We start from the raw sequence: 13,555 nt of genomic DNA on the forward strand, positions 1-13,555 counted from the left end.
ATCCCTGTTTCCCGTTCGCACCACAGATCTCTGCTCAGTGCTAGTAAACCTGTCTCCGTGACATTCCCTTGGAAGGTCATCCCCCGCGGCAACATCCAAAACGGTATATTTATTTTTGCAGGAAATAGCCACAGGTGTGCTCGGTGTTAACTGCCTATTCACATTTCCATTTCTCCTGACAGTCACACAGCTACTCAACTTCTGCAACTTCGGGGTGACTACTTCCGTGTAACTCTGATCGATTATCTCCTCACTGCTGCTCTAGATCCCTAACACTGCCTTCAAGGAGCTGCAGCCGGATACACTTCACGCAAATGTAGGTCTCGGCCTGATGAACTCACAACAGCCGTTTTCTACACAGTAAGAGAAAGAAATAGGACCAGGATAGAAAGTTATAAACAGCCTCATGCGAGCTAGAGCCCTCTTCGAGCCAAAAGCTGGCACTCCTACTCTCAAAATTGGCATACTCTTAACAATGGCCTCCCGGATAATGACCGCCCCGCTTGTCCTGTCTGTACTTTTACAGAAGGACACCAACCTGCAAGAAACTTTGTCTCTGTGTCCTACTCTCACCACTGATTGGACAGTCGGGGTCAGCCTCAAAGCCCGTAAATTTAACAAGTGTTTAAATTAATGACATTCCATTTCACTCTCTTTTTTTCTATTTTCAATCTGACAAAGTGCTTCGTAATTAACAAATTTTGTTTATTGAATACTCAGTATTGCGCATACAACAATAATTGTCAGTTTGTTACTTTGTTGAAATCCTTACCTTCTCCTTTCAGAAAACAGGCTCGTTTTAAGAGAAAAAGGTACATTCCAGACTTAAGTATTATCACTTATCAATTAATAGTTTCCATCCGTACCGTTTAACCACCATTCATATCATAAATCAATATCTATCGAGGCACAGAGGTCCCATCTGGTGTTGGATGAAGATTTTATTTTAAATTTTGCTTCATACTTACAAAAGTAAATAGATCATCCAGAACTTTTGGCAGATTTTATTTGAAAAATAGTTCTGCTGGTGACCTATGGAAATAATATTCGTGCAACTGGTCTATGAAAGATTCACGATTTTGCTTACTCCGATTGGAGAGAAAGGAGAATATTAATCATCAGAACTCTGTCCACTGGGAAAAAAAAATCTCTGCGTTCCTCTCACTCTCTCTCACTCTCTCGCACCTCTCCCCCCCTCTCTCTCTCTCACTCTCTCTCTCCCTCCCTCTCTCCCTCCCTGCCTTCTCTCTCCTCCCTGTTTCTGTCTCTCTGTCCCATTAATTATATTTCGATGGATGAACATAAACTTTTGGAAACTTAATTGGCGGTAAACCGTTGTCAGCATCTGTCCATGCTTAATCTTGACACGGGCCTGAAAATACTAATTTCCGCTAGTCTGGTAGGTTACTTTAATTCTGAATGAATTAACTAGAACGGTTTACGCAGAGATTAGTACCAGAAATCTATACCTTGACTGCCACGCCGATCGGAAATTGAAATATAAGTACAAATATGAAAGAACATGCAAACCAGATGAATTTAAACATTAGAGTATAACATCAAAATTATTGTCTATTTATTCATACAGAACTGAAAAACGTCACTGAAACATTAAGCAAAAAAGGTCAGAAAGAGAAATCTAACACACTTTCTGTCAACATGGGTTCACGTTTACATATATATTACTTATTTTTTATTAGAAAGCAAATTTCTCAAGATTTTGTTGGTTTAGTATCCTATTTAATATGTCAGAAAGATTAACTGGTTTTGATAAACAAATTGTTCATCAGTCGATTAATGATAGAGCAGAGTTATGTTATGGAAATTAAATGAATGCAAAATACGATTTTTCGTTCAATTCTTTCTACGTTCAATGAAATATGAAAATCATCAGACTTAACTTGCTCTCATTTCTTGACAGAAAATATGCTCGAACTTCAAGAGAAAGGCAAGTAATTATATTTTTTCATAAATTGTGCTGCCTCGATATGCAAACGCAGAGTCACGGCCACATACATTTAACCGTAATGCAGCTCTTCATGTTGTGCTTCCACTTATTTCGTAACTCCATTAATTTCGCAACATTCATGCCAATGCCAAGGGTCACTTCCATGAATCTGTAGCCAAATAGAGCTGTTAGTTCAATTCCAGTGTTATATTTCCGATCACTATGACGGAATATTCCCCAGGCTGCTCCAGGAGGCGAGGGAAGAGATTGCTGAGCCTCTGGCTAGGATCTTTATGTCCTCCTTGTCCACGGAAGTGGCACCGGAGGATTGGAGGGAGGCGAATGTTGTCCACTTGTTCAAAACCGGGAGTAGGGATAGTCCGGGTAATTATAGGTCAGTGAGCCTTACGTTTGTGGTGGAAAAGCTGTTGGAAAAGGTTCTTAGAGATAGAATCTATGGACATTTAGAGAATCATGGTCTGGTCAGGGACAGTCAACATGTCTTTCTGAAGGGCAGATCGTGTCTAACAAGAGGTGACCTCGCATATAGATGAGGGTAGTACAGTGGATGTGATCTTTATGGATTTTAGTAAGGCATTTGACAAGGTTCCACACAGTAGGCTTATTCAGAAAGTCAGAAGGTATGGGATCCAGGGAAGTTTGGCCAGGTGGATTCAGAATTGACTTGTCTTCAGAAGGCAGCGGGTCGTGGTGGAGGGGGTACATTCAGATTGGAGGGTTGTGACTAGTGGTATCCTACAAGGATCTTTTCTGGGACGCTCTACTTTTCGTGATTTTTATTAACGACCTGGATGCGGGGGTAGAAGTGGGTTGGCAAGTTTGCAGACGACACAAAAGTTGGTGACGTTGTAGACAGTGTAGACGATTGTCGAAGATTGCAGGGAGACATTGATAGGATGCAGAAGTGGGCTGAGAAGTGGCAGATGGAGTTAAACCCGGAGAAGTGTGAGGTGGTACACTTTGGAAGGACAAACTCCAAGGCAGAGTACAACGTAAATGGCAGGATACTTGGTAGTGTGGGGGAGCGGAGGGATCTGGGGGTACATGTTCACAGATCTTTGAAAGTTGCCTCATAGGTATATAGGGTAGTTAAGAAAGCTTATGGGGTGTTAGCTTTCATAAGTCGGGTGATAAAGTTTAAGAGTCGCGATTTAATGATGCAGCTCTATAAAACTCTGGTTAGGCCGCACTTGGAGTACTGTGTCCATTTCTGGTCGCCTCACTATAGGAAGGATGCGGAAGCATTGGAAACGGTACAGAGGAGATTTACCAGGATGCTGCCTGGTTTAGAGAGTATTGATTATGATCAGATATTAAGGGAGCTTGGGCTTTACTTTTTGGAAAGAAGGAGGATGAGAGGAGACATGATAGAGGTGTACAAAATATTAAGAGGAATAGATAGAATGGATAGCCAACGCCTCTTCCCCAGGGCACCATGGCTTTAAGGTAAGGTGTGGGAAGTTCAAGGGGGATATTAGAGGAAGGTTTTTACTCAGAGAGTAGTTGGTGCGTGGAACGCACTGCCTGAGTCAGTGGTGGAGGCAGATACACTAGTGAAGCTTAACAGACTACTAGACAGGTATATGGAGGAATTTAAGCTGGGGAGCGTTATATGGGAGGCAGGGTTTGAGGGTTCGCACTACATTGTGGGCCGAACGGCCTGTAATCTGCTGTATTATTCTATGTTCTACTATCGTAGACAGAAGTAGAAGAGTCGTGCAAGAAAAGTTTATCTTGTTACATTAGCCATTGCCACGTTGTTCCATAGTTTGTGCTCGACTGTATTTCGCCGGCGTTACATACAAATCCCTGTGACTAGTGATCCCTGTGACTAGTGGTGTGCCACAGGGATCAGTGCCGGGTCCATTGTTATTTTTCATCTATATCAATGATCTAGATGATAACGTGGTAAATCGGATCAGCAAGTTTGCTGATGATACATAGATTGGAGGTGTAGTAGACAGTGAGGAAGGTTTTCAGAGCCTGCAGAGGGACCTGGACCAGCTGGAAAAATGGGCTGAAAAATGGCAGATGGAGTTTAATACTGACAATTGTGAGGTATTGCACGTTGGAAGGACAAACCAACGTAGAACATACAGGGTTGATGATAAGGCACTGAGGAGTGCAGTGGAGCAGAGGGATCTGGGAATACAGATACAAAATTCCCTAAAAGTGGCGTCACAGGTAGATAGGGTCGTAAAGAGAGCTTTTGGTACATTGGCCTTTATTAATCGAAGTATTGAGTATAAGAGCTAGAATGTTATGATGAGGTTGTATAAGGCATTGGTGAGGCAGAATCTGGAGTATTGTGTTCAGTTTTGGTCACCAAATTACAGGAAGGATATAAATAAGGTTGAAAGAGTGCAGAGAAGGTTTACAAGGATGTAGCCGGGACTTGAGAAACTCAGTTACAGAGAAAGGTTGAATAGGTTAGGACTTTATTCCCTGGAGCGTAGAAGAATGAGGGGAGATTTGATAGAGGTATATAAAATTATGATGGGTATAGATAGAGTGAATGCAAGCAGGCTTTTTTCCACTGAGGCAAGGGGAGAAAAAAACCAGAGGACATGGGTTAAGGGTGAGGGGGGGAAAGTTTAAAGGGAACATTAGTGGGGGCTTCTTCACACAGGGAGTGGTGGGAGTATGGAATGAGCTGCCAGACGAGGTGGTAAATGCAGTTTCTTTTTTAACATTTAAGAATAAATTGGATAGATACATGGATGGGAGGTGTATGGAGGGATATGGTCCATGTGCAGGTCAGTGGGACTAGGCAGAAAATGGTTCGGCACAGCCAAAAAGGGCCAAAGGGCCTGTTTCTGTGCTGTAGTTTCTATGGTTCAAATCAAAATTAATTTTGCACCAGAAGTCAATGGAGATGTCGGGTCATTTCCATATATTTTATATAATTCCATGCAGTTAGTAATTTCACCATGTTGCTTTAATTATATTTTAAATTTGTAAATACTTCTGTTGATTTTATTTTTAAAGTGGTTGTGGGAGAGGCATAACATATGACACGCCAAAATGGATTATAATGCATGTATCTTAATTTATTTTCAGAGCTGCAATATCTGAGAGGGAGCTTCAATAACATGCGTGAGGAAAAACTTGGAGCGCCTCATTTTAGCTGTGGCAACAATGATAATTATAGAATAATTCAAAATAATTTTAACATTAAACAAATAAACCTTTCCTGGTGCAATAATGTCAACAGCCCACTTAGCGTAAAATAAACAAAATAATAGGGACGTGTCTATTGTGAATATAATGAAACAATGTTATTGATAATATTTAAATATTTAAATGTCCTGTGAGATCGAGCAATCTACTTTTAAGATGTTTTCTTGGAGAGTAAGTTCTGTCATCATTCAATCTTCATGTCGAGCATAGTTTCTGCTGGTGCTTGAGCTTACACCTATAAAGAAGTACATACACTTTTATATTAAATCTCAAGCAAATATGTTATTTCATTATGAAATGTTATATATTAAGGTTTCCATTTTTGTCTGAATAGGAGCAATACGTAACAATGTTGCTTTTAATTCATGCGTCATATATAAAAAAATTAAAAATAAATAGTTAAATATTGAGATGATAACTCTTTTCATTATATTTATACAACACACATAAAAGTTGCTGGTGAACGCAGCAGGCCAGGCAGCATCTCTAGGAAGAGGTGCACTCGACGTTTCAGACCGAGATCCTTCGTCAGGACTAACTGAAGGAAGAGTGAGTAAGGGATTTGAAAGTTGGAGGGGGAGGGGGAGATCCAAAATGGAAGTCCAAAGACAGGAGGGATGGGGGGGGATGAATGGACAAGGGAGTTGTGTAGGGAGCGATCCCTGCGGAATGCAGAGTGGGGGTGGGGGGAGGGAAAGATGTGCTTAGTGGTGGGAACCCGTTGGAGGTGGCGGAAGTTACGGAGAATAATATGTTGGACCCGGAGGCTGGTGGTGTGGTAGGTGTGGACCAGGGGAACCCTATTCCTAGTGGGGTGGCGGGAGGATGGAGTGAGAGCAAGTGTACGTGAAATGGGGGAGATGCGTTTAAGAGCAGAGTTGATAGTGGAGGAAGGGAAGCCCCTTTCTTTAAAAAAGGAAGACATCTCCCTCGTCCTAGGATGAAAAGCCTCATCCTGAGCCTCATCCTCATCCTGCTGAGCACATCTTTCCCTCCCCCCCCCCCTGCATTCCGCAGTGATCGCTCCCTACGCGACTCCCTTGTCCATTCGTCCCCCGCATCCCTCCCCACTGATCTCCCTCCTGGCACTTAACCGTGTAAGCGGAACAAGTGCTACACATACCCTTACACTTCCTCCCTTACCACCATTCAGGCCCCAAACCGTCCTTCCAGGTGAGACAACACTTCACCTGTGAGTCGGCTGGGGTGATATACTGCGTTCGGTGCTCCCGATGTGGCCTTCTATATATTGGCGAGACCCGACGCAGACTGGGAGACCGCTTTGCTGAACATCTACGCTCTGTCCGCCAGAGAAAGCAGGATCTTCTAGTGGCCACATATTTTGATTCCACATCCCATTCCCATTCCGGCATGTCTATCCACGGCCTCCTCTACTGTAAAGATGAAGCCACACTCAGGTTGGAGGAACAACACCTTATATTCCGTCTGGGTAGCCTCCAACCTGATGGCATGAACATCGACTTCTCTAACTTCCGCTAATGCCCCACCTCCCCCTCGTACCCCATCTGTTACTTATTTTTATACACACATTCTTTCTCTCACTCTCCTTTTCCCCCTCTGTCTCTCTGAATATACCCCGTGCCCATCCTCTGGGTCCCCCCCCTTGTCTTTCTTCCCGGACCTCCTGTCCCATGATCCTCTCGTATCCTTTTGGCCTATCACCTGTCCAGCTCTTGGCTCCATCCCTCCCCCTTCTGTCTTCTCCTATCATTTTGGATCTCCCCCTCCCCCTCCAGCTTTCAAATCCCTTACTCACTCTTCCTTCAGTTAGTCCTGACGAAGGGTCTCGGCCTGAAACGTCGACTGCAGCTCTTCCTAGAGATGCTGCCTGGCCTGCTGCGTTCACCAGCAACTTTTATGTGTGTTGCTTGAATTTCCAGCATCTGCAGAATTCCTGTTGTTTGTGTCATTATATTTATATTTTAGTTTCTATTTTCCTTGGTGATTTCATTCCCTACATTTTGTTGGTTCATACCTGACACTTAATATTTGTCTTAGGTTCAGAAGCAGCAACTTAGTTTAGAAATGTGATCGGATTTCACCGTACCAATTCCTTTATTCGCATTAACCACCGACAATAATCTGCTCTAATTTTAACAGCAGGGTATACCTAGTATTTCCGTGGGAAGACAGTGATCCTCCACAGGCTGAAATTCCCAAATAAGTACTCTCGAATTTTATCACCCCAATATAGCAATCGCAATGGTTTAGAGGAAGATACCATTGGTGACATCTAAGTAGCATTTCAGGCAGTTCTTGTGATAACCTCGTGGCGACAATCTGAAAAATATGTAGATATTTTGCGTTATGATCTGCTCTATTAAATCGAGCAAATAATAATTGTTGTTATAAATTTTAGATTTCCCTTCATGCTCAGAGTGTCACAATGGGGTGCTGGTAACGGACCCAAATGCAAGACACAGACACTGAAGTACAAGGAACTTCCTTGACTTGAGTAGGGACGTGACAGGATTCAGATAATTAGCAGGGACAAGAACTCAAACTTGGGCTAGGGAAAGCAGAACCAGGACTAGAAACCAAGGACTAGGAGACAAGGCTTCGACTCCGAGCCAGAGGCTGGACAAGGACCCAGAACCAGGGTCTTGCCTCGGGCTCGGACCCCAGAACCAGGCAAGGACATGACACGGCTTCAGGACAGGACGTGGCTGGGGTCCAGAGGCCTGAGCTTGGAGACAGGCTGGGGTCTTTGCTCTTGAGTCTTGAGCCTGAGGTCTTGGATCTTGAGGTTATCTGCAGGCTGGGGTCCTGGGTCTTGAGCTTGGCTGCAGACTGGGGTCTTGGGTCTTGAGCATGGCTGCAGGTTGTGGCCTTGGGACTGGAGCTTGGCTGCAGGCTGGTGCCTTGGGTCTTGAGCTTGGAGGCTGGGGACTTCAGGCTAGTTTTCTTGGAGCTTGGCTTGGGATCCTCGAGGCTAGAGTTCTTGGAGCTTGGCTTGGGATCCTGGAGTCTTGGCTTCTTAGAGCTAGGCTTGGGATCCTCGAGGCTTGGGTTCTTGGAGCTTAGCTTGGGATCTTCGAGGCTTGGGTTGTTGGAGCTTGGCTTGGGATCCTCGAGTCCTGGGTTCTTTGAGCTTGGCTTGGGATCCTCGAGGCTTGGGTTCTTAGAGCTTCTCCTGGGCAGGACGCTCATATCCTGGGCAGGACGCTGATCTCTTAGGCAGGACGCTGATCTCTTGGGCAGGACGCTGATCTCCTGGGAACGACGCGGATGTCCTGGCAAGACGCGGAACTTCACCCCACGGAGGCAAGGACCGGGCGGGACAGACCCAATTGCAGGGTAACGGCAAACGTCCTGCTTACCCGACGGAGGCAAGGGGCAAGAAGGGACAGAACCAACCGCAGGGTAACGGCAATCGGCCTGGCTTACCCGACGGAGGTAAGGGACAGGACGGGACAGAACCAACCGCAGGGTAACGGCAATTACGACCTGGCTTACCCAACGGAGGCAAGGACAGAAAAGGAGCTCAATCCAGGGTGGCTCTGAGACTTGGAGCAGCCAGCAACCTTGGCTGGCTACACAAACGGCCTAATCCATACTACGATGACTGTTCCGACGAGTGGCAATAAGGCTCCATGAAACGGTGGTCCTCCAACCAGGCCTAGAGATCACGAATGGTTTCACTTGCCTTCCATCAGCAGGTTGCTCCAAGGGGGACTGACAAGACAAACCAGCAGCCCACACCCGATCCCAAGGCTACTTATATTCCAAACCCCAAGATGGGAATCAGGTGCCTATGGTTAACTCAATCAAACGAGGGACAGCTGGATGACCCGGAGTCCTGAGTCCACAGACTGGACCATGAACCGGAATGCGGACTTCACGGACCGGACCATGACACAGACAGGAATGGAATGTGGTTGATAACGTTGTTACAATATATATTTACACCTTCAGAAAAAGTAAAAAAAAAAAAAAGTTTATTTCTTTGGACGGAAATGCTTTGCATATCTTTCCTGAAGGTCTGAAAAAAGGGGTGAAGTGCAGTTAATGATAAAGTAGTGCTTTAAGCAACATTTCCTCTGTATATCAGTAACTTGGGAATTATCCTCGTGAAGTTAAATAAACTTACATGCATATAATTTCAGTGTTTTAAATGAATATAGGCAGTTTCCGAAATTTGGAACGCTTAATCGTGACCTCTATGCAGATGAAAGCCATTCGCCCAATTCATTATAGCACTGCTATTCAGAATTTCCTCCCAAACAAAATGGAAACAGCCACATTTTAGAAACATCACCTCAATGATAATCGTACAGGTCAAGAAATAAGCTAATTTTACTACTTGAAATTTGTATGAAAAAAAAGAAATTAACCTGAAGGGAGCAAAAGGAAATTTTCCTCAAACTTTGGTACCTTCGTGAGGTTTATTACAGAGCCGTCAGTCTAACACCGTGAGTTTTGTGATTTTGGGACGGACCTCAAAATAATTTACATGCATACATTGATACAAAATACTCCAGTTAACCAACTGGGTTTAAACCGAGCCGTAATGTGCAGTATTCTTCCCAAATGATTTGTCGCCATGTTGCACACGACGTTCTTATGACTAACATTTAAGGATCTCTGAATGAAGTATTTCATAATGGCTCTCAACTATTTGAAGTACAAGTCAGCTTACAGCATGGGAGAAATGAAATGCTAAAGATTAAGCATTATTTTCTTTACTTCAGTTTTATATACTGCATGAATAAAGTCCATTGTACCACTACTGATAAGAATAGGAAAAATGAAACAATAGTGGTCTCTATTCCTGCATCGCATTGGAAAAAAACACTACAAGATTCACTAGATTAAGCAAAAGCTTAGAAAAAATGCGCAGATGACTGTTATTATAGGTATAACTTCTGGGATTAAGAATTCATTCTGATCATATCATTTGCAGATTTCTAACTACGATTTATTTCCCACAAAGAGCTGATAGTCAGTGATCACTAAAATATGATATTTTCCACTTTATAGATGGAGCTCTCACACAGAAAGAAACAGGTAAATTATATTTTTTCATATTCTTAGAGGTGATTTAGTCGAAACACGATAATGCACTAATAGTAACCGTTGTTAAACTAGATTAAATGCACGGAATGCAGGTAATGGAAAGTCAGTTAATTATGCTGCGCTCCAGTGCCTGATACCCACCTCTATTGTCTCTATTTTATGTTGGACAGGTCTTGTTATTACTAAACTATTTAGTACAACCTAGGAAAATTCCATACTAAAATACTGGAAGAAGAATGTCACCGATGTTATTTTACAGGCAGCATTTATAACGGATTGATGAGAAAAGAAAAAGGAAATTTTAATTAACGCAAGAATAAGTTGATTTGTTTCTAAGTCGGGAAAGAATTGCACGTGGATGGTGATCCTGTGCGTTCCAGTGATCCCGTGAATCTACTATTTTGTTCTTAATACTTGTACATGTCACAGAAATAAAAAACACAACAAATGTGCTTCAGGAATTCGAACGGAAAAGAAACAATGTATCCGGATTGTGGTGCACGGTGTAACAGGAAATCCTCTTGGTACGTTCACGTGTAATCCACATTTGAATAGATAATGACTGATCAAGGATGATAAGCACGGATCCACTGGTGGGCGATCCTGACTGACTAATTCAATCGAGTTTTTTGAAGAGATACCTTCGTATACTGAGGACGGCAGTATGAGTGATTTGGGTTGTTTGGGCCTTGGAGAGGCTTTAGCAAGTTCGAATTTAATAGATTCTAGCGAAATTGGTACGTTGTCTCTCAGTTAGGCTTTATGAAAGAGAAGAAAATGTGCTTTGGAGAATAACCTAGATTAATTGTATATCGCAGCCGAGCTGAGGAGAAACCTAGTCAGCGTAAACCCATGCAATGTTCCTGACCAGACAATATACCTGGCTGTGTGCTGAGGGATTATTGCGACCACCTAACGGGGACTAACGGACATCTTTAATACATAGTTGCAACATTCCAGTGTCGCTACAGGTTTCAAGACATCACCATCATTCCGGTGACAAACAGAGCGGTGTTAATTGGTCTAAACGATTACCGCCCGCTGTCACTGACATGCACGCTCTTGGTATTTTGAACAGCTTGTTACAGATCTTATAACAGCTGACATTCCAGCCAAATTAGACTCTTTCCTGTTTGTCCGCCGTTCAAACGGTGCACTGACGATACATCATACGCCAGCTAATTGTTCACCAAATTCAGCTCGGTGGTTAAATGAATCATGCCTCAGCGGCTGCTCTGTAAACCGTCCTCGTGGGGTCTCAACACCCATCTCTGGAACACGATCATGGATTTATTTATGGAAACACTTCAGTCAATCCGAATTAACAGCATCATTTCAAGCCCTGACACGCTGAGTATTGGCGCCACCCAGCGCCTTGTTCTTATCCCGCTGCTATTCACGCAGCTTACTCATGACTGCCAGATAGAGCTCAAACAGCACCATCAATTTCGCTAAAGTTTAACTGTGGTTGGCCTCATCAACAACAATGATGAGAAGACATACAGAGACGAGGGATAATGGTTTGAGAACAACTTGTTCCTCAGCGTGGATAAGACAAAAGAGATTATTGTGGCCTTCAGGAAGACGTCGGTCAGGTAAATTTTGTTGTACATCAACTGCTCTGTGGCAAAGAGAGTGAAGAGCGCAACGTCCCTTGGCATGTATATACCCACGATCTAAACTGAATCGATATCACCTCTTCAATTGCCAGGGTTACACCACTATCTACACCTTCTGAGGAGTCTGAAATGAGCAAGGCTCCCATCCTCCATTCCAACAACTTTATCAAAAAGCATCATATACGTTGTATTGTCTAGCCGCATTGTTGTGTGGTATGGAAGCTGCAGGACATCGGACTGCAAGACCTCTGAAAAAACCTCTCTTGACCTTGCTGGTCCTTAAACTTAATTTATTCTTACTTAGTCAAGAAGATCTAACAATACATTATTTTGTTTTATCACCATGCCAAAAATGCGTGTCTTATTGATTACAACATAAAAATATTTACCTTAACAGAAGTCGAAGAACTGATAACAAAGCTTAAACATGCAGGTGAGCGTTTCTTTTTTTTCTTAACTTGTTACGGCTAGATTATGCAATACTACGTTTTTCTATATGATTTTGAATCCAATCGTGTCATTTCGGGGAAAAAAGTGGCTCTTTCCACAACGGGACTGTCGACAGAGAGTGCAGAATGTGCAGACTAAAATCCGTCCAGGAATGTAGGCGCTTATGCAAAAAAATTGATGTACCTCTTGTTGAAACTGGGGAATATTAGAGTGTATCTCCAGATTATTTAATCCGTAAAGAGTCTGAGAAGAATCTTTCCCGGAAGCACATGGGTCAAGAAGCGATGGATAGAAAGTAAATGGTTTAAAATCAAAACAACTCATAAGGATTAGCTGTTTTCTAGGTGCGAGTACTTAATTAATGTAATACATTTCTGGTGCCATACTAGAAAGCAGTCACTCGCCAATAGAAGTCTGAGAAAACACCTCAAATTAAATAAATTCAAAACCAGTAGGAATAAGTTAGATTTTTTCTCTCAACGGGTGGCTCTCAAAAAGAGGTAAAATGGTTTTTTTCCAATGGATACCGCTAAATGTTTATATTTATGGTAGAAATTTATGATATTCATACTTTATTTGAAGTGCATCAGAAAACATCCACGTAGAACAGTTGCGATGTTATTCTACAGTGAAAATTTGCAAATGTATGCATAGATGGTGAACTGCCGTGGACTATATTTTGTCTGGAAAATGTTTAGTTAATGTTCAAAATGAAAACGCTTGCACAAAAATACTGGAACTTGTGACATTAGGCTTGATTTAACTAGAACACCCAAAAGCCCTATAGCAGGTACACGAAAACTCGAGGACTGATTCCATAGGCCGTCATAAGCCGTACAAGAGTTCGATAATATGGAATATTGAGCTTAGAGTACACCTGCTTATCGACATGCAAGTTATTGTCTTTCTGCACTGCACTTTTTCTGCATTCATTTATTGCTTTCACTTATTTTGACTCAATGCACTGCTGTACTGAAATCAGTTCCATGGATGGCATGGGAAACCAGGTTTTATTCACAATGTACATCGGTAGATTTGATAATAATATACCAGTTCCAGAAATAGACAACTCATAGTCTCCGAGTATTATAACTGACCACTTCAAAGTAGACGTTTATTTAAAGAGATGAATGGTGGCGAGCTCAACGAAGTATTCAAATCCTCCGTCATTCATAAATTATAACTCGAAAAAGAACAAAGAAAGCAAATCCATTTCTACGTTGCAGACATTATTTCGCATCATGCGCATTCCAACCAGTTGTTTTTGCAGACAGCAGAACAGCTTTCGAGAGATTATTGG

The sequence above is a fragment of the Mobula birostris genome, chromosome 5 (assembly GCF_030028105.1).
Source record: "Mobula birostris isolate sMobBir1 chromosome 5, sMobBir1.hap1, whole genome shotgun sequence".
In the NCBI taxonomy this organism is placed as follows: domain Eukaryota; kingdom Metazoa; phylum Chordata; class Chondrichthyes; order Myliobatiformes; family Myliobatidae; genus Mobula; species Mobula birostris.